Raw genomic sequence first — 24,429 nt, forward strand, 5'->3', positions numbered from 1 at the left:
AACAGAAGAACAGCAACAGGCAAGGGAATAGATTTGGAGGAAGGGAGAAAGGGTAACAGGAGGTAGTGACAGTAAGAAGTGAAGAGGTAAAGTCAGCCAAAGGCTGGAGGTGGAAAGGTGGAGTGAGAGATCATTGGGACAGTAGTACAGCGGGAGGAGAATATCTTAAAGCCAGTGTATTGAAGGGACAGGTAAGAATGTGTGTAAGAGTCAAAGGAGTGGCACCGGGTGAAAGAAGGTGCCATCACTAACTCCCAAGAATACTAAGCAGGCTAGGTAATGACAGACTAGAAATCCCCTAGGGAGTCAGTTAGCCATCACTTTAGGGAACCAGATAGAACATCAAACAGATACGTGTCAACGCTGCCGAGATACTAACATCCCGTTAGGAATGCCTGGACTGTGGAGATGGTAACCCAACAGAAATCAGATATTGTGGGATGGCCCTAGTGACGATTTCCCTTAAGAGCAGGGTGGATCATAAGATTTCCCCAAATATCGTCTGGCCCAAACTATCTGTATAGTCCCAATAAACACCCTTGGAACTGCTTTGGGAGTCAGCATGGTTATTGGTGGCGGCCTCCCTGTCACAGAATGCTCTTTGTGTATATTACTATGCTGCAGCCATTGCCTACAGTAATGTATTTTGAGGTGGCTATATTCTCAATACCATCTCAGTAGACAGTTTGTGTTTCAATCAGTACACATTGTGGTACACACAAAAGTTCATGAGCGGCATCTCTATCACCCTTCATGTGTTGGTTGCAATACACTAAACACTTGTAAGCACTGTGCCAAGATTGTTACAGATTAGTGGTCAAATATGATGCCCTTAGTGATTGCTTGGCTCGAGTCTGGCAATGCGGCAGGGTGATACTTGTTTCAGCAAAACAGTCACACATTCAGCTAACCAGAAACATAATTTGACTTAATTTGACTGTGCTGTGGATTACAGCCAGCTAACAGAGCTTTAACCTTTGCTCTGAATTGGTGATTTATTTGTAGCGTGTTGTTTTCAGAATCTTGGTCTGGATTAGGCCATCTGGCCACTAAAGGAATGTATTGAGGGTGAGCCCCAGAAGATGGTGCTGTAGTCCCAAAGTGCACAGGGTAACTTAATCTGCACCCTCCTATTAATCCTGTTTTATATTGTTTGACTTGACTAAAAGCTTTGCATTTCCACTCATGAAGTATAATAAAGAGGCTACACAGTTCATTTTTTGCCTGAAATCTATTTATATGGTGTTATTATTCTTATTTGATTCAATATCAAACTTAGTTGATTGATGATGACATAAAAGTTTTCCATTTGAATTTGAATGTTTTTGTGAAATATATATATATTTGTTTTTGATAAAATCTGGAACTGTGGTTCCCGCTAGCAGTGTGCGGCTGAGCTCTAGTAATTTTATTTGTCTGGACATTTCTTTATGCATTAAGTGATGTCATCGATGATGCTATTTGTGATGTCCCTTGTGATATCATGTGTGTAGGTATAAGCAATGCATGACAGGGGTGCGCGCTATGTTTGTGAAGATTGCCATAGTTGGGTAATTTCTCGGGAATTTAAATGATGCCCTGCAAACATAACATCCCATATACAAAGTGTTTTATTTATTGAATTTTAAAGGTTTTTAATAGAGCAACTTAACCATGATGTCCTTTGAATGTTTTTTCAGTGAATAGCAATGATTTCTTTTTATTTATTTTTATAATTCAAAATCATTTATGAAATGTGATTTTCTAGTAAAGCCGGCAAGACCCACGGCAGTTTCAAATTGCTGGCAGAGCATTTTCCTTGGGAAGAGGATTAGAATGTTCCTAATATGCACCAATCATTTAAAATCATGCCCGTTGGCCAAGGCTCTGATGGTGTTGTGATGGGTAGCCATTCCCATGGGAGACAAGAAGAGGCAACCAGGGCAGAATAATAAAGTTCTGCTGGTCATCTGAAATGTTTCAATCGTATCATTTTGTGTTGTGCGAATTCGGGGTGGGTTGTGACGTCACTTTATTGTAATTGAAGGTGGTGTGGGAAGTTTCATGGACTCAATGATCGAGCGTAGTTTCATATAAGTCCAAAGTGCAAGAACCAATCATTTCTGTGTGGGAAGATTTTTTCTATGTTGCAGGATTGCAAAATGCCAATTCTTTTACTTTCTAGAAAAGATTTTGCGTTGAGGGCGGTTTTTTCATGCAGTTCTGTTCCGTGTTCTTTTTGAATTTGCTGTTGAAACAGTGTCTGGGGCCCTGAATAAAATGGTGTTACTTCTTGTACCGGCATACACTCCATTTTGACTACTTTTGCTATGAGATATCCCTTGATACATCTTTGGAGACCCCAGCGAGATATCTTTGTTGTTCGACCGAGGCGTGACAAATTCCAGCCGTGCTCCTGGAAGAGTGCAGGTCAGCATCTGTTGGGCAGTATAAAGACCTTAAGAGAGGTCCGTGGACGGCACTTCCCAAAAGTCTGCCTGGTCTGTATCTGCCTTCACTCCAACCAAAAGTTCAGCTTTTTAATGGGAGACATCGAGGTCTAAAGAAGTGGAGAATCTCCTAAAAGGATATGTAAGTCTACCCGTGCATGAAAGCGTCAGAGGCAGGAGGGACTCTTTTTACGATGTATAGGACATACCCTCATTTGTGGTCAAGAGGGAGATTGACCATGCTAGTCTAGATATTTGGTCTTCCAGTCTGATAGGGAGCAGGTAGAGAGTGGCAGACCTGCATTAGAGCAGAGAGGCAGACCTTGTTAGACAAGAGTTGTGCATAGAGCAGGTAATTGGTATAGTTGCGTCATTTCTTTTTTCTTGGGAAAGAGTTTATTTGGGCATATGCGCACACATGTTTGTTAGTAGCAGTAGTTCGTTTTTCAGTGGCGGAAGAGCCAGAGCCGAATTAACATCCAAATAGTGCAATACCACGCAGAGCGAGTTGCTGATATAGTTGAGCAAGGAGAAGAGTAACTTTTTCTAACTCACTAATAAAGGGCTTTATTGTTAAGGTGGTGGCCCTGTGGAGAAGGCCATGTCTATACTAATACGAGTTAAAAAGGTGGGCATGTGGAGAAAGCCATTGTTTAAGTGTTCAGTGTGATGTGCGAAAGGGTGGGCCTGTGGAGAAGGCCGGAGTGGACGAAAGTAGGGCGATTGAGCAAAGTGATACGTTTAAAGATTGAGTGAGTGGGGTTGTTTGAAGAAAGAGTGAAATTGAAATTAGAAAAATAAATAAATGTGTAGGAAATTTCCCCAATAGCGCAATAAAATATCAAAGTATCAATTTGAGTGGGTGCACAACACAGTGGGAAAGTGCTATAAAGAGTGCCCCAGAGAAGGAACGTTTGACAAAGATATTATAGAAAGTATTCATTCTTAGTAGCTATATTTAAAGGAGCTAAACTTAAAAAAAGAGAGGACATTTTGGGGCTTTGGAAATTTTATGAGTAGAGATAGAAAGAAATGTAGAAGGGGAATGAGGAGGGCGAGTCACTGCCCTATACAATATACCCATTATTAAAACTAGCTGCAGGGTATACAAATCCTAAATGAGAGTGTCAAGACAAGGAAGGAAAACATAAAAACAAGATGGGGGCAGTACAAGCATCATCAACAAGGACGAAAAAGGGAAGAAGAAATATTCAAATGATATTAAAAAAAAGAGTGCACAGCAACAACTTGACAGCGTGTTCAAGGAGGCAGAAAAGGCTATGGAAAGGGAAATAGAGGAGCAAATAAAGGAACAAATGAACAGACGTGAACAGCAGGATTTATCAAATTTAAGATAGAAAAATGGGGATGGGACTCAGTCCATTGTGAAATAGACACAGCAGACAAATAACAGACCATATCAGACAGGGTAGACAGCGTTGACAGCGATAAGGGGGATGACGAAACAGACACCCACTCTTTGACAGATAGGAGCCGGGAAAGGAGAAAGGATGAAAGAGAAGATGAGGAAAGGGAAGAATCATTGGGTGACTGCGGAAACAGGCTTTGCAGTAGAAAAACCAGATTAGCAGTAGCAAAAAGACCACAATGCGTTAATAAATGCAGGGGGCGCACACAAATGCCACTTTTACTTAAAGCAAGGGGCGAGGTTCATTACATGCCGTGGCAGACAATGGACATGGATGATTTAGTTTACAGTTTATCTTCATTGATGGCAGTGGATTTATGTTTTTGAGAAATAGACAGCTGAATACCATTGGTCATAGGCAATATAAAAAGTTTGTTGGCAGTATTGGTGGGAGAGTGACAAAATATGACTGCAGGCCGGATTCTTCGGGGTAAAATGAAGCCTTAATATACATGATGGAGCGCCTGTCAACAATTATCGAGCACATATGTGGAATGATCTGAGGGAACTCTACCCAGACACGTCAGACATGGGATCTATACTGGCTCGCAAAATGAAGCCTGACGGGGACCCCGCAGAATACGTACGATCGATACAGAATATGTGGACACAGGAAAATAAGCAGTTGAGGGATGAAAAAATAGCTTTGTACTACCATATCCTATCGAGGGTGCTCCCTGCCGATGTACAGGAATTGAGGGAAAAGGATGGCTTGAGATACAGGGCGACAATTGTACACTTTTGCAGGAGAAGGAGAAGGAAATAGAGTATAATGCAACAAAGGCAGAAAACAAATTGGTTGAAGGGCCAGTGGTGGATCTTCTGGCTTGCTGTGGCTGTGATGATGCCACAAAGAGCCTACACACATGTGACGCCCAACCAGCAGTGGGGGCGGAACTGATGCCACAGCAACCCACATGCACAAACATGCAGCAGCCAGCGGTTATGCAGGCAGGCATTGGAGATGGATATATGGGACAGTATGATACATGGAGGATACACAAGTGGGAGGGGAATGGGATAGAGAGGTATGACTCCACATTTTGGAGTACAATGTTAAGCATGCAGGAATTTTAAACATGTCGTACGAACATTCCCACTAGTTGCACAGACACCTCAACAGATGCAGGTCATCATCGCCGCAACAACAGCAGACATATATGCCGCAGACTACACACCAAGTACAGGTAATACCACAACAGCAACAAGTGCTGATACAGCTTGAGGATGCCAAAGGAATTATCACCCAAGGACAAATACAGGTACAAAATAGGAAAATGGCGGGAACACAAGTACAGTGAACATGCTTCAGGTACCAGCAAAGACACAGATACCTGAAGGGTTGACAATATTGGGGCAGTACACCATAGCCCAATATACAGGAGTGACAATGATGGGTGGTAACCCATTTGCGTCATCCACTAAAAAAAAATTCCCAGTAGGGGTGCCAGCAGGGAGTGCGAGTGTGTCCTGTTCTAGCAGTAACTGAAGACCCTGAGGTGGAACCGGAGGTAGCAGTTCAGATCAGACAGATGGGATTTTCCCTTTTTTTAGACTAGGGTAAACAGATCATGCGTCAAGGAAAAAGGATTTCCACTATCTAACAAAAGTTTGGACATGCAAGGTTTTTCGGGGATTTTGAAAGTTCCTCTGACAAAGATTAGCTCTTATTGATAGGACTGCAGCATATTGTAGCACCTTTGCTGTATTCAAAAAAGACTCCCATCAATATTTTGGGGAGGGATTTACTTAGCAAATTGAACACCATGATTTCATTTTCAGAAAAAGGGATGGTGTGCTCCATACCGAGAATGTACCCACCCCGAGTGGCAGTACTGTATCAGGCACATTATGCACACAGTGCAATGAGAGGGAAACACACACACACACACACACACACACACACACACACATCTAGGTGTTTGTATATGGAGTGCACATGTTGCTAGAATATTTGCCAGGGATTGAGGGAAAGGTGGCTGGCTAGCATGTTTTTGTTCTGGCCTCAGTGTCCCTCCTCAATTAGCTCAGACAGACACACACACTCTACTGTACTTGGAGGATGTAGTAGTACAGAAACACATGATTATACTGGTTGCTACTGATGAGAACAACATGGCATGGCGATCATTATTATATATTGATCCTACATTGACATTGACAGAAGTAAGTGACAAAAGAGAATGAAGAAGGAGAGGTATTGATTGAGCTTAGCCCAGTTCGTATAACAGAAGGAGCAGTGCCCCAAATGATGCAGATGGCAAAACAGGAAAACCCACTATTTAGAGGAAGATTTGGAAAAAGTTCCCAAGAGATTGTGGACAACAGGACACCATGATGTAGGAATATTTAAAGGGGTGGAGGCAGTATACATTAAGTTAAAAGAAGGAGCACTATTGCCACAAGTAAAACAATACCCCTTATCATGAAAAGCAGATGAGGGCATGTATGAGACATTGCTTGTCCTAAGGCAGCAAGGCATAATGCAGGTGAGTTCATCACCTTGCAACACTGCTATATATCCAATTAAGAAAGCAAAGGGAAGGGTGTGGCATTTAATACAGCATTTACACCCTCTGAATTACATTATTGAGGCAGAATATCAATTGGATCCAAACCCTGCAACAGTTTTCTGCAGGGTTCCCGTAGAGGCACATTTTCTATCAAGGGTTGACTTAAAATATGTTTTTTCTCCATCACTCTACACCCAGACTCCAGGTATCTCACCACCTTTACATATCACGGGACACAGTACGAGCATACTAGAATGCCTCAGTGGTATTGCGAAGGGCCAAGCATCTTTAACAGATTGATACAAATGGACCTGGGCACTTTACAGGTTGTGAGCACAGTGATACAATATGTTGATGACCTATTAGTGTGCAGCACTACAGATGAAGAGTGTAGAAAAGATTCAGTGACACTACGGACACTGCTAGCTGACAAAGGATACAAGATGGACAGGGAGAAGATGCAATACTGTCAAAAAGAAGTGGTGTACTTGGGTCAGATTATGTCAGCAGACAAGAGAAAATTAAAAGCAGAAATAGTAGAGGCCATACACAAGACTCCACAACCAAAAACGGTGAAAGAGATGCAGGATTTTTTTGGGCTTGCGCATCTATTGTGCAGAGCATGGGTTTTTGATTACTCCACATACACCAGGCCATTGTTGCAAGTACTAAAAGAAACACAGAAGAACAAAACACAGACAAAATGGATGGTCGAGATGGGCGAGAATGTTGATGAGTTGAAAAATGAACTAGCACATGCAACAGTGTTAGCAACTCCCAATTACAAGGAGACATTTCACCCGTTTTTACATTCAGATGGAAAAGTAATGACATTAGTACTGACAGAGAAAAAGGGTCAGGGACACAAGCCACTCACATATTACAGCGGGCCATTGGATGCAATGATGGAGAGACTCTTCCCATGTCAGCATGCACTTGCCGCTGCTGCATTTGCTATTGAAAAGGCTTCCATAATAACCATGGGGTTCCCAGTAGTTTTGTACGTCGAATATGCATTATTTGCAATGCTGGAGAAAACAAAATCAATACTGACTGCCCAAAGGTCTTCAGGGTATGAGGTAATACTAACCAACCCAGCAATAGAAGTGGTTAAGTGCAGAACAATAAACTCAGCCAAGCACATTGCAGGAAAAAAAGAAGAAGGAGACTATATGCATGACTGTGTAACCTGCATTGACAGGATAAAAGGTAAACCTGTAGTTAAGGAAGAAGTGATCAAAGGGGGGGGCATGATCTTCATTGACGGAAGTTCCAGCAATGATCAAACCATTGGACAGAGGCACTCAGGGTGTGCAGCAGTGGGTTATCGAAGGGGGTAGAAAGTGGGAGGAGTTAATAGTGTACACACCAACACAATTACCAAATCATTATTCTGCACAAGCAGCTTAATTAATGGCTCTAATTGAATCACTAAACATGTCCGATGGCCAGGCAGTAAACATCTTCTCAGACTCAGCTTAGGTCACCTCCACAGTACACTCAGGAATAGCAAAATGGGAAAGGAGAGGCTTTAAAAGAGTTGACAGTACTTCTGTTCAGCATGCAGCATTGTTGAGAGAACCATTGGAAATGTTACCACTACCAGTATAATTTTCATTAATAAAGTGCAAAGCCCATATAGGAGGGCGACATTTTGTCTCACTAGGAAATGAAAGAGCAGAAAGAGCAGAAAACAAAGCAGCCTATTTGCCAGAGGAATCACATGTGATGTACCCTGGCGAGGAAGAAACAATACACCCTAAAGGCAGTTCTGAAAGTAAGCAAAGAGGAAGATGCATTGCCAGAATGTTTCAATGCAGTTCCGATATTATAATTAATTAAGCTGCAAGGAGAAGAATCAGATGCTGAAAAAGATTTGTGAAAGAGAAGAGGTGCTCTCTGTCCCGACTGATGTGGTTTGGTGACATGATAGCACAGGAAACATTGTTATGCCAAGGAAATTGTTACAATTGGCATTGGAACAATTTCACTATCCTTCCTACGCATGGAAAGAGCATGTGGCTGCAGGGATAAGTGAAGACTGCTGTGTGCCAAATCTGTATAAATATGTTTCTGAGTATGTGAGCAATTGTATGGTGTGCCAGAAGTATCTATCAGGTCATACATTAAGAGTTGTACATGGAAGTTGCCGTGACCAAAGGACCCCTTCCGGCACTTGCATATTGATTACCTAGATATGCAAGGGAGATGTAATTCATACAAGTACCTGCTAGTAGTGGCGTGTCCATTCTTAGGTTGACTTGAGATGGATCTCTGCGCCCATATCGATGCTCACTCAGCAGCAACATTATTGGTGAGGGAGGTGTTCCAGAGGTGGGGAATTCCAGATGAAATTCGCTGTGATAACGGGCAGCACATCGCTAACAAATTAATTAACGAAATTAAAGCTCTCCTCGGGATAAGAGATGAACTATGTATTGTCTACCATCTTCAAGCCAACGGTTTGGTAGTAAAGATGAATGGACTGCTGAAAATGTGAATGGCAAAGCTTATGAAAATTCTTGAAAATTCATACATTCACTGCTTTCCGCTTGCTTCATTTGCTTTAAGGAATATGCCTGCAGGAGATCATCACTTGACTCCTCATTAAATTGTAACAGGGAAGAGAATGCATGCGCCAAATCTGCCGTTGCGTACAATCTCTGATGCTCATTCTACTTCTGCTATTCTGGGAGGGGAATTTGATTAGTAGCTGAAAGAACATACAAAGTTTCTTTAATACATATAATTACAGAAAAGGCCTAAAAATCAATGCGAACCAGCAAGTGATGTGACAGACAATTTCCTAAAGCAGAACCTCTTTTTCCGTGAGACAAAGTGCTTGTCAAGAACCATATACAGAAGTGGAAAGAGGAGCATTTCACTGGTGCAAATACCGTCTTCTACTCAACAACGACTGCAGTAAAGCTAGAGGGACACCACAGATAGGTCCATATAACAGACATTTGCAGAGACAAAGGGACTGTCTCCCAAACCACAAGATGATGGTAAGTATCACAGAGTTCTCCTATCATTTTCTAACTGCATTAAGATTTTTTCAGAAAACAGCAAAAGAGGAGCAGAAGAGTTTTGTACTGTTAAAAAGATCATCAAGAAAAAGAGATTTTCAAGTTTTGGAGTGTTATGATGTTGATATGTTTTATTATCACATTGTTGTTTTTATTTTATATGTTTTTCAAAGAAAAAAGCGAAACACAGTTGAATGCAAATAGAAAAATGGGAAGGAGGCGTGAGATGAATGTGGAGGGCATCCACCATGACACTGAGGGAGAGCATAGTTCATTAACAGACAATGGGCCTCATTACCAGTTTGGCGATAGCCATGCCGGTAAAACCTGCGTGGCTGTCGCCACACTCATGATATTACCAGCACCCGGCAATGGGGACATATGGGGGCATTCCAACCACAGCGGACCTGGTCAGTCCCCATTTCCGGGTACCGGTATTCATTACTCCCCATTCCCATTTGAGACCAATAAGGCTCAATGGGAATGGGGAGGTTGGATGCACGGGCACCATTAATGAATGGTGCCGGTGCATCCGACAAGTTGTGCTTGCGGTTGCCACTCTGCCCGCCAGGTCAGTCCTGGTGGACAGAAAGGCACCTGCAAGCACAACTCGTAGTTTGCCGGTCCGGTAGTAATGGCGCTGGTAGCCTACCAGTGCCATTACTACTGGACCAGCAGACTTATAATGAGGCCCAATGTCTGGCATGATGAGATGAAGCATGTGGGAAGGGAGAGAGTAAATGGCACATACAAGATGTGTCCTCTCATTCCACACATGGTAGGTATGTCCAAGGTTCTTGTGCCCCAGGCTATGTCCTATGAGGAGGCTGGATGCCTGATGCACTTGTCTCTTTGTAGAACTTGAAGTGTGTTCCAGGGAAACAAAGTAGTGATTCACTGGCTGGATGAAGGGGATAATGTTTATGAGGATAATTATGTGCAAGTAACGCAAATGCTCCAAAATCAGAATACAATGCACAAAGCAATAGAATATCAAGGGGGAGAATTAGAAATCGAGGATCATAAAATAATACAATGCACAACTAAAGAAGGGGAAAGTGTCCACTGGTGTCTAAGTAGACTACTGATGCAGATAAAGGGAGCAGTGTTGTATGGGGAAAAATGGGAGGGAGGAATAATGCAATATTTTGTTGAAGGACTGGTGGGGTCGAGGAAAATGTTTGTGCCAAGGTTAATGAAAACTGTCGAGTTATCTGGGGAAAGTTTGTTCATGCCTTAACTTGCATACATGAAAAACATCAACCAATTCATGCAGGGCCAAGGTTTTGCACAATGTGGAACTGGCGCAGGGAACAGCAGCACTTATGACCAGTGGTGGGCCTGCAGATCCAGAGCATATGTCCAGCTTCTGCCAGACTGGAATGGAGTGTGTTCACTCATCACTTTACACAGCCCTGCACGTGTGGTGCCCTGAAATAGCACTGGCATGAAGACCGCACTGCAGGGGAATATGGCACATCAAAATGAAAAAAGGGAAATGGTGAGGAGAAGGAAAAGGGAGAGTAATTACTTCTCAAGGAAAAGTTGAGACAAGTTGGCCTCTATCTCAGATATGAACCACCTGTTTTCTTTGGCAGCTAGGTATTTACTTCTTTGCTACTTCCAGGAGTGCACGCTGCAGCCAATGCAAAATGGCTGCAGCTCACATGCTATGAACTATTGCAACTGGCTTATTCAACCGCAAAGGGACTGAATGCAATTAAAGAAGAGATGAGGGCATTGCACTTGGTGGCCCTTCAAATCACTTTTCCTAGACCCCCTAACAGCCATGGAAGGATGTTTATGCACACGATTTTGTTGTACGGCAATCCCTGATGGGGAAGCCTCAAATGGAACTTTAAGTGCGGCTATACAAGACATAAGGACACTCCAGGGAAAAATGAAAAGCAAGGTTAATGGAGTGCAAGCAAAATACTGGTTTGGACAGAATATTCCCATGGGCGCTCACCTGGCTTTCAGGACTATTTAGAGTGACTGCCCCCATGCTCGTGCTGCTTCTCACCACCTTCTGCATTAGTAAAATACACTTTTACAATATTTTCTAATAAACAAAAAGGACATTTGATGTTTGCCTTGACTACTGATAACAATAACATGAAAAGCAGGAAGAAAGTCATGGGGGAAAATTAAGGGGAGGATCCTGATGGATGGGTGTTTACACAGCCTGCTTATATTGAAATATTAACCCGTATTGGATTCAATGCCTAAAAGATGGTACAGGGTTTTTCTGAGTTGAAAGGCTGGGAAGAGACTGGGGGAGACATGACCCTGTTAGAAAAGATATGGAGCCATAAAGATGACTTGGCTAAAATGGAATGAGAGGCCCAAAAAGATGTAGTTATTAAAGGGGGGAATAATGTAATAAAAATGCAAGTCCAGCACGGTATGAAGGAATGCACTTAGCTGAGAGAGTATTACTCCAAAAGGGGAGGGGCTCCTTAACATATCTGCAAAATTAAAAGCTTAATAAAACTAATCCATAAATCCTGGTTCACAGGTAAGTATAATTAAATTAAACATAGAATAACGCATGGTAAATAGGCCTCAAAAGCCTACTTTGTCGTGTGAGAGCATTTCGTTTGTGGCAAAGGCCACTGCAGACGGTTCATTAGCGCCTGCTGATTAGCTTAGAATGTCATTTAAAATCATACAATCATTTAAAAGTATGTCCGTGGGACAAGGCTCTGATGGTGTCATGATGGGTAGCCATTCCCATTGGAGACAGGAAGAGGCATCCAGGGCAGAATAATAAAATTCCACTGGTTATCTCAAATGTTTCAGTCACATCATTTTGTGCTGTGGGAATTGAGGGTGGATTGTGATGTCACATTATTGTAATTGAGGGCGGTGTGGGAAGGTTCATAGACCCAATGATCCGGTGTAAAGAACACAGTTTTATATGAGTTCAAAATACAAGAACCAATCATTTCTGTGTGGGTAGAAAGTCACTAATATAAGGTCACGATCATGTGCAAGAACAAATCACATACATAGCTGCAATATTTGTCAAGGTTAGACCTATGCTGCTTGGTTGATGCTAGGGGTTCCTATGCACCCCCATTCATTCCACAGCTTCCAATGTCTGTGTATTATGTAACAGTATATGTCATCACATAGTATAGTACCCAAGTGGGTCCCTGGCGCCCCTAAAGAATACCATTTACTAGCAGATTGTAAAAATACCAAATATGATTGATGTTTATGGTTTATGAAGTACAATCAACATTTTATTCTGACTAATATGCACATTAGCTAATCTGCATGCAATGGTGCTGTAAATTATTGTACCATGGGTGTTCTGAATGCAATGCAGTGATGCAATGTACTTTCAAATCTGTGAATGAAATGCCACATACAATTTCAAATATGTTCTTAGTGAGGAAACCGTGGAAACCTAAGGAACATAATGCAACAAAACTCAGAAAAACACCCTATTTCTTTAAAGTAAAATCCATGTTCTTTCCTAAGAAAGAACTATCAAGAGTTGTGACCATATATTTCTTACATACAGGGCAGCAGCACATTATTTTGAACAAATAGAGAAAGATAAAAACAAAATCCCAAAACCACTTTATCAGCAAATTATCAAATAAATCCTTCAACAAAACAGTGAGAAACAACCTTTAACTGTAAATACATTTTTCTCACACATAACATTAGCATAACATGTGCCATTGCTTGATCACTCCCCTGAAAACACTGAAGTAAAGTATGGAAAACCCTATTTTCCAAATAATACTAATAAACTTTACTAAATGAGAAACCTAAACATACATAATTTATCTTATATAAACAACAATTCATATATATACAAAAACACACAATCACTGGCCTTCAGCTGCTCCAACAAATGAATAGATCTTCACAATTTCCAAATACAGAACATCTGCACAGTCTGGGTCCTGCAATCAGAGTAACACAAGTTCACAAAATGGTGGCTTTCATACTTTTCAGAAATCAATAGCGCAAAAACAGGACTGTAAAAAGCAAACAAGTAAAATGGTTGACACATTTTTAGAACAACCTATTACAGTAAAGGCACCCCAAAACAATCAATCTACTTGTATGTGCAAATGTAAAAAGACAATGAAATACAACCATGTACATTGAAAAACACATATTGCAACTGTTTCAGATTTAAATCATACATGCCTTGCGAGTAGAACATTCAAACAGAAAGACATGTAAAATTTGGTGGTAAAACATCCCTACATTTATAAGACCACTGCTCCAAAATACAAACAGTTGTAGCCACGGGTAGGATAGGCAGGCTCATACCCGGGGTTACACCAGCCCACCAAAATGTTTGACATCCAATTGGAGCACAGAGAGCCGCAAGTGTGGACAACTGCTGGAAGCAGTGGCTACATGTACCATATTTAAAGATTCAAAAAGACATAATTACAAGGTGCAGAAATTCAAACATCAAAGAGGAACACATGAGAGTATAGAATCCGAAACACATGTAAAATTGTGTACTGTAAAATCCATGAAATATCATGATCAATGCACAATAAATGGTATTGCTATACCCACGGCTAAGACATAGTTGTAGCTGCGGCACTCCCGCAAATAAATTGTGTGACGTCCCATTGGCTTACTGGTACCCACTGCTATAACCCCCCCTGACAGGACACAATGCTTCATAGGCTGCAGTCATAGCCGCGGCTACTTATAAAAAAAAGGCATAAAAGGCATTTTGCTTTTCCAATATACATAAAAAGTTATCTGAGTGGCTCTTAAAAGGGCCTGTGGATTATTTTACCAATATATAACCATAACATATATTTCAATGAGAGAAATACTCTCCACCTCTATTACAATTCAAAGAATTTACTTGCTGTATAAGCGCCTAACAAGCGAACGCCCATCTAAATAGATAAATAAATAAAGATTGTGTAAATACCAAACATGGTTGGTGTTTGTTTATAAAGTACTGCCAACATTTTATTCTGACTAGTACACACATTGAGTTCATCTGCATGCAATGGTGCTGTAAAATACGGTACTCAGGGGTACCCAAGAATTGGGTAACTGGGCGCAACAGGACAAGTAAACTTAAAGCTTAGTCGCAAAAAATACATTGGGTACAGACATACAGAAAATATACATTTACTGACACTTACAGGTTACAATGGTGGAAGCTGAGGGTCATACATTACATATTACAGTTGAGTAGTGCAATGGGTCGCAAATACAGAGAATGTGGTAGAGCATAAAAGAAAGATATGTGGATGCACTCCAAACTTATTGAGTAAGAGGTCAAAAATGTGTTCAATTTTAAAGTGTTTCAAGGTGCGGGGGAGGAAAAGTGGATCTGGCACAGGTCCACTATTACAAATATGTAAAGAGAAGAAGAGGGTCCAAAATTGTGGAGGCCTCCCGTCCCCTGTACACTATTACTAGTCCGTTGTATAACGGTTCAATAATTATTCATATCGAAATATTGTTATTCAATGAATGTATTTTAAACATATGGCCTTCAAAACACTGTCTTCATATAAAAAAGCAATTATTTATTTGATTTCTTTCACATTAGATTCTTCGATGCAGAAAATCAACACAAAGGAACAAAGGATTTTGTTGATAAATAAACAATTAAAATGGCTGATGTGTTTCAAGAATCCATTCTCTTCTTCAAGAGCCAAATTTCGAACTAAAAAACAAAAATAATGTTGTTTAACAATTATATCAAAGGATGGTGTTAGTCTTTATCCATTACATCAAAGAAATTAACAGTCCATAGTGACCACCCCTGTCTACACCAACCTAAAGCAATGTCATTGTGAATGGCAAAATCAATTCAGCATTTGCGTGCTCAGCATTCAAGGAAAACTTAGGTTTATAAGCAGCTAATGTAAAGCTATGACTACTCTGTCACACAGAGTGTGCAATTGTATCTATGATCCCTAAAAAGGCTTCTTTCTACAGTGGTTAAAGAATGATTGCTAGCAAGTAAGAAAATAAAGAATGACCAGTGGAATCACAAGGGTGTCGATATGAAATAATCTACCCTTTGATCATGCATGATAGTTTGAGTGAGAGCATAAAGTAAAGTACATTGATGATACTCGAAAACTGTTCCTTCTATGAAAAAGAAATCTTAATCTCTCCACAACATTTCAGACGATAGATGAGAAGATTCTCTATCCTCACTATACGGGTTCCTGTAAGATTAAAAAAATAGGGTTAGGTGTTTAATACTATGACCCTCATTACGACCCTGGCGTTGGACCATGGTGCTAATAGCACCATGGTCAATGCCGATAACTTACCAACTGCGGCACCGTACTTAGCACCAAGGCCCCTTTGCGGGTTGGTTTTTAACGCCTGCAAAAAGCAGGCGTTAAAGTCTCCAACCCGCAAAGGGACCTCGTAATCAGGCGTTAAGGGTTTAACGGCGCCGCCACCTTTTACGGCGCTGTTAACCCCATAACGCCTGGGTTGTAATGAGGGCCTATATATATATATACATATATATATATATATATATATATATAATATATATATATATATATATATATATATATATATATATATATATATATATATATATATATATATCATCAACAAACGCCCATCTAGGCGCTATATTTGTGTGTAAATTAGAGGACATCTGATTAATAGGATCACACCTCTTGGAGCCTATAATAATATCCTATGTATGCTGACGTCACCTCAAGGATTTACATATACGTTGTGACATACAACTAGGAGGACAGGACTCTGTCTACAGGTGAAGGGCATCTGAGGGCTAACTGCAATTAAATAAATTAAACAGCCACGATGGAGCGCTTAGAAATGTGAGAGAAGATATAATAAATGATAGTTGCAGAGTGGTAGAGCATAACAGGTATCAGGTAACAGATGCAGTCTAGGTGCGGAACGGTGCGGTAGGAGTTATTTGTTGGTAGCCAATTTTGTACATTGCGTCTACATTTCGGGTAGGTTTGTTCCATTCTGAGGTCTAAGGGGAGTAAGTTCAAGGATTGCGCTGCCTTCACCGGGAAACTGCAACCACCAGCTGTGGTTCATTTGAATCTACTGACCTCTAGAGTGTAGGCATTGGCATATCTCGTTGGGCATTTAGCGATTCTCTGATTTATTCTTTCTGAGAGATATGGTGGTGCTAAGTTGTTCAGGCAATTAGACTGAGTGAAACTGTTTTAAGGAGAATCCTGTTGTTTATTTTTAACCAGTTGGCATCTCTTCTAAATTTGGAGATGTGCTATCTGTTAGGAATATTCAGGGCTGCTCTTAGGGCATTGTTTTGCAGTCGTTGAATTTTGTCAGTGATGTATTTATTAGCGCCTGAGTACAAGGCATTACAATAATTCAATCTGGACATTATAAGTGCATTGGCCAAGGTAATGCAGCTAGTTTCGGATAGAAATGGTCTGCAAGCTCGGATCAGAGAGATTATAACAGAAGAACAGCAACAGGCAAGGGAATAGATGGGGAGGAAGTAAGAAAGGGTAACAGGAGGTAGTGACAGTTAGAAGTGAAGAGGAAAAGTCAGCCAAAGGCTGGAGGTGGAAAGGTGGAGTGAGAGATCATTGGGACAGTAGTACAGCGGGAGGAGAATATCTTAAAGCCAGTGTAATTGAAGGGACAGGTAAGAATGTGTGTAAGAGTCAAAGGAGTGGCACCGGGTGAAAGAAGGTGCCATCACTAACTCCTAAGTATACTAAGCAGGCTAGGTAATGAAAGAGTAGTAATCCCCTAGGGAGTCAGTTAGCCATCACTTTAGGGAACCATATAGAAAATCAAACAGATAGGTGTCCCCGCTGGCGAGATACTAACATCCCGTTAGGGATGCCTGGACTGTGGAGATGGTAACCCGACAGAAATCAGATAGTGTGGGATGGCCCTAGCGATGATTTCCCTTAAGAGCAGGGTGGATCATAAGATTTCCCCAAATATCCCCTGGCCCAAACTATCTGTATAGTCCCAATAAACACCCTTGGAACTGATTTGGGAGTCAGCATGGTTATTGGTGGCGGGCACCCTGTCACAGAATGCTCTTTGTGTTTATTACTATGCTGTAGCCATTGCCTACAGTAATGTATTTTGAGGTGGCTATATTCTCAATACCACCTTAGTAGACAGTTTGTGTTTCAATCAGTACACATTGTGTTGCAATACACTAAACACTTGTAAGCACTCTGCCAAGATTGTTACAGATTAGTGGTCATATATGATGCCATTAGTGATTGCTTGGCTCGAGTCTGGCAATGCGGCAGGGTGATACTTGTTTCAGCAAAGCAGTCACACATTCAGCTAACCAGAAACATAATTTGACTTAATTTGACTGTGCTGTGGATTACAGCCAGCTAACTGAGATTTAACCTTTGCTCTGAATTGGTGATTTATTTGTAGTGTGTTGTTTTCAGAAACTTGGTCTGGATTAGGCCATCTGGCCACTAAAGGAATGTATTGAGGGTGAGCCCCAGAAGATGGCGCTCTAGTCCCAAAATGCACAGGGTAACTTAATGTGGACCCTCCTATTAATCCTGTTTTATATTGTTTGACTTGACTAAAAGCTTTGCATTTTCACTCATGAAGTATAATAAAGATGCTACACAGTTCATTTTTTTGCCTGAAATCTATTTATATGGTGTTATTATTCTTATTTGATTCAATATCAAACTTAGTTGATTGATGATGACATAAAAGTTTTCCATTCGAGTTTGAATGTTTTTGTGAAATATATATATTTGTTTTTGATAAAATCTGGAACTGTGGTTCCCGCTAGCAGTGTGCGGCTGAGCTCTAGTAATTTTATTTGTCTGGACATTTCATTATCCATTAAGTGATGTCATAGATGATGCTATTTGTGATGTCTCTTGTGATATCAGGTGTGTAGGTATAAGCAATGCATGACAGGGGTGCGTGCTATGGTTGTGAAGGTTGCCATAGATGGGTAATTTCTTGGCAATTTAAATGATGCCCTGCAAACATAACATCCCATATACAAAGTGTTTTATTTACTGAATTTTAAAGGTTTTTAATAGAGCAACTTAACCATGATGCCCTTTGAATGTTTTTTCAGTGAATAGCAATGATTTATTTTTATCACTGAAGATGTTTCATGCTGGTCCAGCATTGTATATTAGTTATTAAAAGTCGCCTTTTAACACACATGCAATATTTATAAAATTACTTTAACAAGCATATTTTTTGCCATTCACATTGATGGATTTCACTTTGAGCAGTGCATGATGGTGATATAAATGATAGTTGAATTGCCTGGATTTTGAGGTCGGGCCATGCTACAGGCCCCACTAAGACAACCACAATAGTCATTGGACCAATACACTACCATGCTACACCCCCAGAATTGAACCTTTGCTCGTGGCCAGGGCCAGTGGGTGCAATACCTGGAGCATGGGATTCAGCTATGTTGCAGGCCCACTTCCCTGACCAAACCACAGTAGACTTTGAGCAGGTCAACCTTACCATAAAATTCCTTTAGCAAAGTTTTGTCATTAGCTATAAAAAAATCCTCTTTTAATATATATAAAAAGAACGATCATATTTGTTTAGTCACCCTTTTTTTTGCAGTTTACATTGATGCATGTTACTTTGAGCAGTTCTAGCCGGGGATGCACATTATGACTGAATTGAATGTGGTTCAGACATGCCCCAGGCCCTACCAAGCCTCCCATATAGCCACTGGACCATACCTGCAGCCTGGTTCAGTGTTCACTATACCCCCATAGTGGGACCATAAACCACTGTCCAGGGCCTGTGGTAATGGCCAGTGGCAGGAAATTCTGGGGCATGAGCTTGTAATAATGCAAGTCCAGCGCGGTATGACGGAACCCACTTATCAGCTGAGTGAGTAGTACTCTAAAAGGGGAGGGGGCCCTTTCTCATATCTGTGAATTTAAAAGCTTAATAAAGCGAATCCATAAATACTGGGGCACAGGTAAGCATAATTCAATAGGCCCCGAAAGCCTGCCTTGTTTTAAACGTGTGAGAGCATTTCAGTTGCGGAAAAGGCCACTGCAGACAGTTCGATAGTAGAGAGCATGCAATCCCTGCCCAAGTGTACTAAAAAGGACACAGAGGTTGTTATTTTTGGAGGCCAACTGATTAGAGTGCACATGGTTTGCCATTGAAAGGGGAATGGTTTGCCATTGAAAGGGGAATAGATCACCATTTTATAATTCAAAATCATTTATGAAATGTGATTTTCTAGTGAAGCCGGCAAGACCCACGGCAGTTTCAAATTGCAGGCAGAGCATTTTCCTTGGGAAGAGGATTAGAATGTTCCTAATATGCAACAATCATTTAAAATCATGCCCGTTGGCCAAGGCTCTGATGGTGTTGTGATGGGTAGCCATTCCCATGGGAGACAGGAAGAGGCAACCAGGGCAGAATAATAAAGTTCTGCTGGTCATCTGAAATGTTTCAATCGTATCATTTTGTGTTGTGGGAATTCGGGGTGGGTTGCGACGTCACTTTATTGTAATTGAAGGTGGTGTGGGAAGTTTCATGGACTCAATGATCCAGCGTAGTTTCATATAAGTCCAAAGTGCAAGAACCAATCAGTTCTGTGTAGGAAGATTTTTTCTATGTTGCAGGATTGCAAAATGCAAATTCTTTTACTTTCTAGAAAAGTTTGCGTTGAGGGCGGTTCTTTGACAGTGCCTTTTCATGCAGTTCTGTCCCGTGTTCTTTTTTAATTTGCTGTTGCAACAGTGTCTGGGGCCCTGAATAAAATTGTGTTACTTCTTGTACCGGCGTACACTCCATATTGACTACTTTTGCTTTGAGATATTCCTCGATACATCTTTGGAAGCCCCAGCGAGATGTCTTTGTTGCTCGACCAAGGCGTGACAAATTCCAGCCGTGCTCCTGGAAGAGTGCAGGTCAGCATCTGTTGGGCAGTATAAAGACCTTAAGAGAGATCCGTGGATGGCACTTCCCAAAAGTCTGCCTGATCTGTATCTGCCTTCACTCCAACCAAAAGTTCATCTTTTTAATGGGAGACATCGAGGTCTAAAGAAGTGGAGAATCTCCTAAAAGGATATGTAAGTCTACCCGTACATGAAAGCGTCAGAGGCAGGAGGGACACTTTTTATGATGTACAGGACATACCCTCATTTGTAGTCAAGAGGGAGATTGACCATGCTAGTCTAGATATTTGGTCTTCCAGTCTGACAGGGAGCAGGTAGAGAGTGGCACATCTTCATTAGAGCAGAGTGGCGGTCCTTGTTAGACAAGAGTTGCGCGTAGAGCAGGTAATTGGTATAGTTGTTTCATTTCTTTTTTCTTGGGAAAGAGTTTATTTGGGTATATGCGCGCACATGTTTGTTAGTTTTCAGTGGCGGAAGAGCCAGAGCCGAATTAACATGCAAATAGTGCAATACCACGAAGAGTGAGTTGCTGATATAGTTGAGCAAGGAGAAGAGTAACTTTTTCTAACTCACTAATAAAGGGCTTTATTGTTAAGATGGTGGACCTGTGGAGAAGGCCATGTCTATACTAATACGAGTTAACAAGGTGGGCACGTGGAGAAAGTCATTGTTTAAGTGTTGAGAGTGATGTGTGAAATGGTGGGCCTGTGGAAAAGGCCGGGGTGGACGAAAGTAGGGCGATTGAGCAAAGTGATACGTTTAAAGATTGAGTGAGTGGGGTTGTTTCAAGAAAGAGTGAAATTGAAATTAGAAAAAAAGAAATGTGTTTTTGATTTTGTGAAGGGAAGGAAGAAGGTAGAAAAGGAGAATATTCTAATGAGAAAAAGTAAGGCGGAGGCAATGACGTCCTACTGGATGGATGCCCCGTTTAACCATATGTGTAGGAAATGTCCTCAATAGCGCAATAAAATATCAAAGTATTATTTTGAGTGGGTGCACAACACAGTGGGAAAGTGCTATAAAGAGTGGCCCAGAGAAGGAACGTTTGACAAAGATATTATAGAAAGTATTCATTCTTAGTAGCTATATTTAAAGGAGCTAAACTTAAAAAAAGACGGGACATTTTGGAGCTTTGGAAATTTTATGAGTAGAAAGAGAAAGAAATGTAGAAGGGGAATGAGGAGGTGGAATCACTGCCCTATACAATATACCCATTATTAAAACTAGCTGTAGGGTATACAAATCCTAAATGAGAGTGTCAAGACAAGGAAGGAAAACATAAAAGCAAGATGGGGGCAGTACAAGCATCATCAGCAAGGACGAAAAAGGGAAGAGGAAATATTCAAATGACATAAAAAAAGAGTGCACGGCAACAACTTGACAGCGTGTTCAAGGAGGCAGAAAAGCCTATTGAAAGGGAAATAGAGGAGAAAGGAAAGGAACAAATGAACAGATGTGGACAGCAGGACTTATCAAATTTAAGATAGAAAAGTGGGGATGGGACTCAGACCATGGTGAAATAGACACAGCAGACGAAGAACAGACCATATCAGACAGGGTAGACAGCGCTGACAGCGATAAGGGGGATGACAAAACAGACACCCACCCTTTGACAGATAGGAGACGGGAAAGGAGAAAGGATAAAAGAGAAGAGGACGAAAGGGAAGAATCATTGGGTGACTGCGGAAACAGGCTTTGCAGCAGGAAAACCAGATTAGCAGTAGCAAAAAGACCACAATGCGCTAATATATGCAGGGGGCGCACACAAATGCCACTTTTACAGAAAGCAAGGGGCGAGGTTCATTACATGCCGTGGCAGACAATGGACATGGATGATTTAGTTTACAGTTTATCTTCATTGATGGCACTGGATTTATGTTTTTGAGAAAGAGACAGCGGGAATCCCATTGGCCATAGGCAATATAAAAAGTTTGTTGGCAGTATTGGTGGGAGAGTAACAAAATATGACTGCAGGCCGGATACTTTGGGGTAAAATGAAGCTCTAATATACATGATGGAGCGCCTGTCAACAATTATCGAGCACATATTTGGAATGTTCTGAGGGAACTCTACCCAGACACGTCAGACATGGGATCTATACTGGCTCGCAAAATGAAGCCTGACGGGGAACCCGCAGAATACATACAATCTATACAGAATATGTGGACACATGAAAATAAGCAGTTAAGGGATGAAAAAAAAAGCTTTGTTCTACCATATCCTATTGAGGGGGCTCCCTGCGGACGTACAGGTCTCTTTAGAAAAAATTGTGGGAACTGAGGCAAAGGGGTGGATTGAGATACAGGGCGACATTTGTACACTTTTGCAGGAGGAGAAGGAAATAGAGTATAATGCAACAAAGGCAGAAAACAAATTGGTTGAAGGGCCAGTGGTGGTTCTTCTGGCTTGCTGTGGCTGTGATGATGCCACAAGGAGCCTACACACATGTGACGCCCAACCAGCAGTGGGGGACGGTACTGATGCCACAGCAACCCACATTCACAAACATGCAGCAGCCAGGGGTTATGCAGGCAGGCAGAGGAGATGGATATATGGGACAGTATCATACAGGGAGGGTACACACGTGCGAGGGGCATGGGATAGAGAGGTATGACTCCACATTTTGGAGTACAATGTTAAGCATGCAGGATTTTTGAACATGTCGTACGAACATTCCTACTAGTTGCACAGACACCTCAACAGATGCAGGTCATACCGCAACAACAGCAGACATATATGCTGAAGACTACACACCAAGTGCAGGTAATACCACAGCAGCAACAAGTGCAGATACAGCTTGAACATACCAAGGGAATTATCACCCAAGGACAAATACAGGTACACAATAGGAAATGGTGGGAACTCAAGTACAGTGAACATGCTTCAGGTACCAGCAAAGACAGATACCTGAAGGGTTGACAATATTGGGGCAGAACACCATAACCCAATATATAGGAGTGACAATGGTGGGTGGTAACCATTTCCGTCATCCACTAACATTTTTTTCCCAGTAGGGGTGCCCACAGGGAGTGCGAGTGTGTCCTGTTCTAGCAGTAACTGAAGACCCTGAGGTAGAACCGGGGCTAGCAGTTCAGATCAGACAGAGGGGATTTTCCCTTTTTATAGACTGGGGCAAACAGATCATGCATCAAGGAAAAAGGATTTCCACTATCTAACAAAAGTTTGGACACGCAAGGCTTTTCAGGGATTTTGAAAGTTCCTCTGACAAAGATTAGCTCTTATTGATAGGAATGCAGCATATTGTAGCATCTTTGCTGTATTCGAAAGAGACTCCCATCAATATTTTGGGGAGGGATTTACTTAGCAAATTGAACACCACGATTTCATTTTCAGAAAAAGGGATGGTGTGCTCCATACCGAGAATGTACCCACCACAGGTGGCAGTACTGTATCAGGCACATTATGCACACAGTGCAATGAGAGGGATACACACACACACATAGAGGTGTTTGTATATGGAGTGCACGTGTTGCTAGGATATTTGCCATGGATTGAGGGAAAGGTGTTCTGGCTGGCTAACATGTTTTTGTTCTGGCCTCAGTGTCCCTCCTCAATTAGCTCAGGCACACACACTCTACTGTACTTGGAGGATGTAGTAGTACAGAAACACATGATTATACTGGTTGCTACTGATGAGAACAACATGGAATGGTGATCACTATTATATATTGATCCTACATTGACATTGACAGGAGTAAGTGACAAAAGAGAATGAAGAAGGAGAGGTATTGTTTGAGCTTAGCCTACCTTGCCCAGTTCGTATAACAAAGGAGCAGTGCCACAAATGATGCAGATGGCAAAACCGGAAAACCCACTATTTAGAGGAAGATTTGGAAAAAGTTCCCAAGAGATTGTGGACAACAGGACCCCATGATGTAGGAATATTTAAAGGGGTGGTGGCAGTATACATTAAGTTAAAAGAAGGAGCACTATTGCCACAAGTAAAACAATACCCCTTATCATGAAAAGCAGATGAGGGCATGTATGAGACATTGCATGTCCTATGGCAGCAAGCATAATGCAGGTGAGTTCATCACCTTGCAAAGCTGCTATATATCCAATTAAGAAATCAAAGGGAAGGGTGTGGCATTTAATACAGCATTTACACCCTCTGAATTACAT

Source organism: Ambystoma mexicanum, chromosome 2q (assembly GCF_040938575.1).
Source record: "Ambystoma mexicanum isolate Mex_15411 chromosome 2q, UKY_AmexF1_1, whole genome shotgun sequence".
NCBI lineage: Eukaryota > Metazoa > Chordata > Amphibia > Caudata > Ambystomatidae > Ambystoma > Ambystoma mexicanum.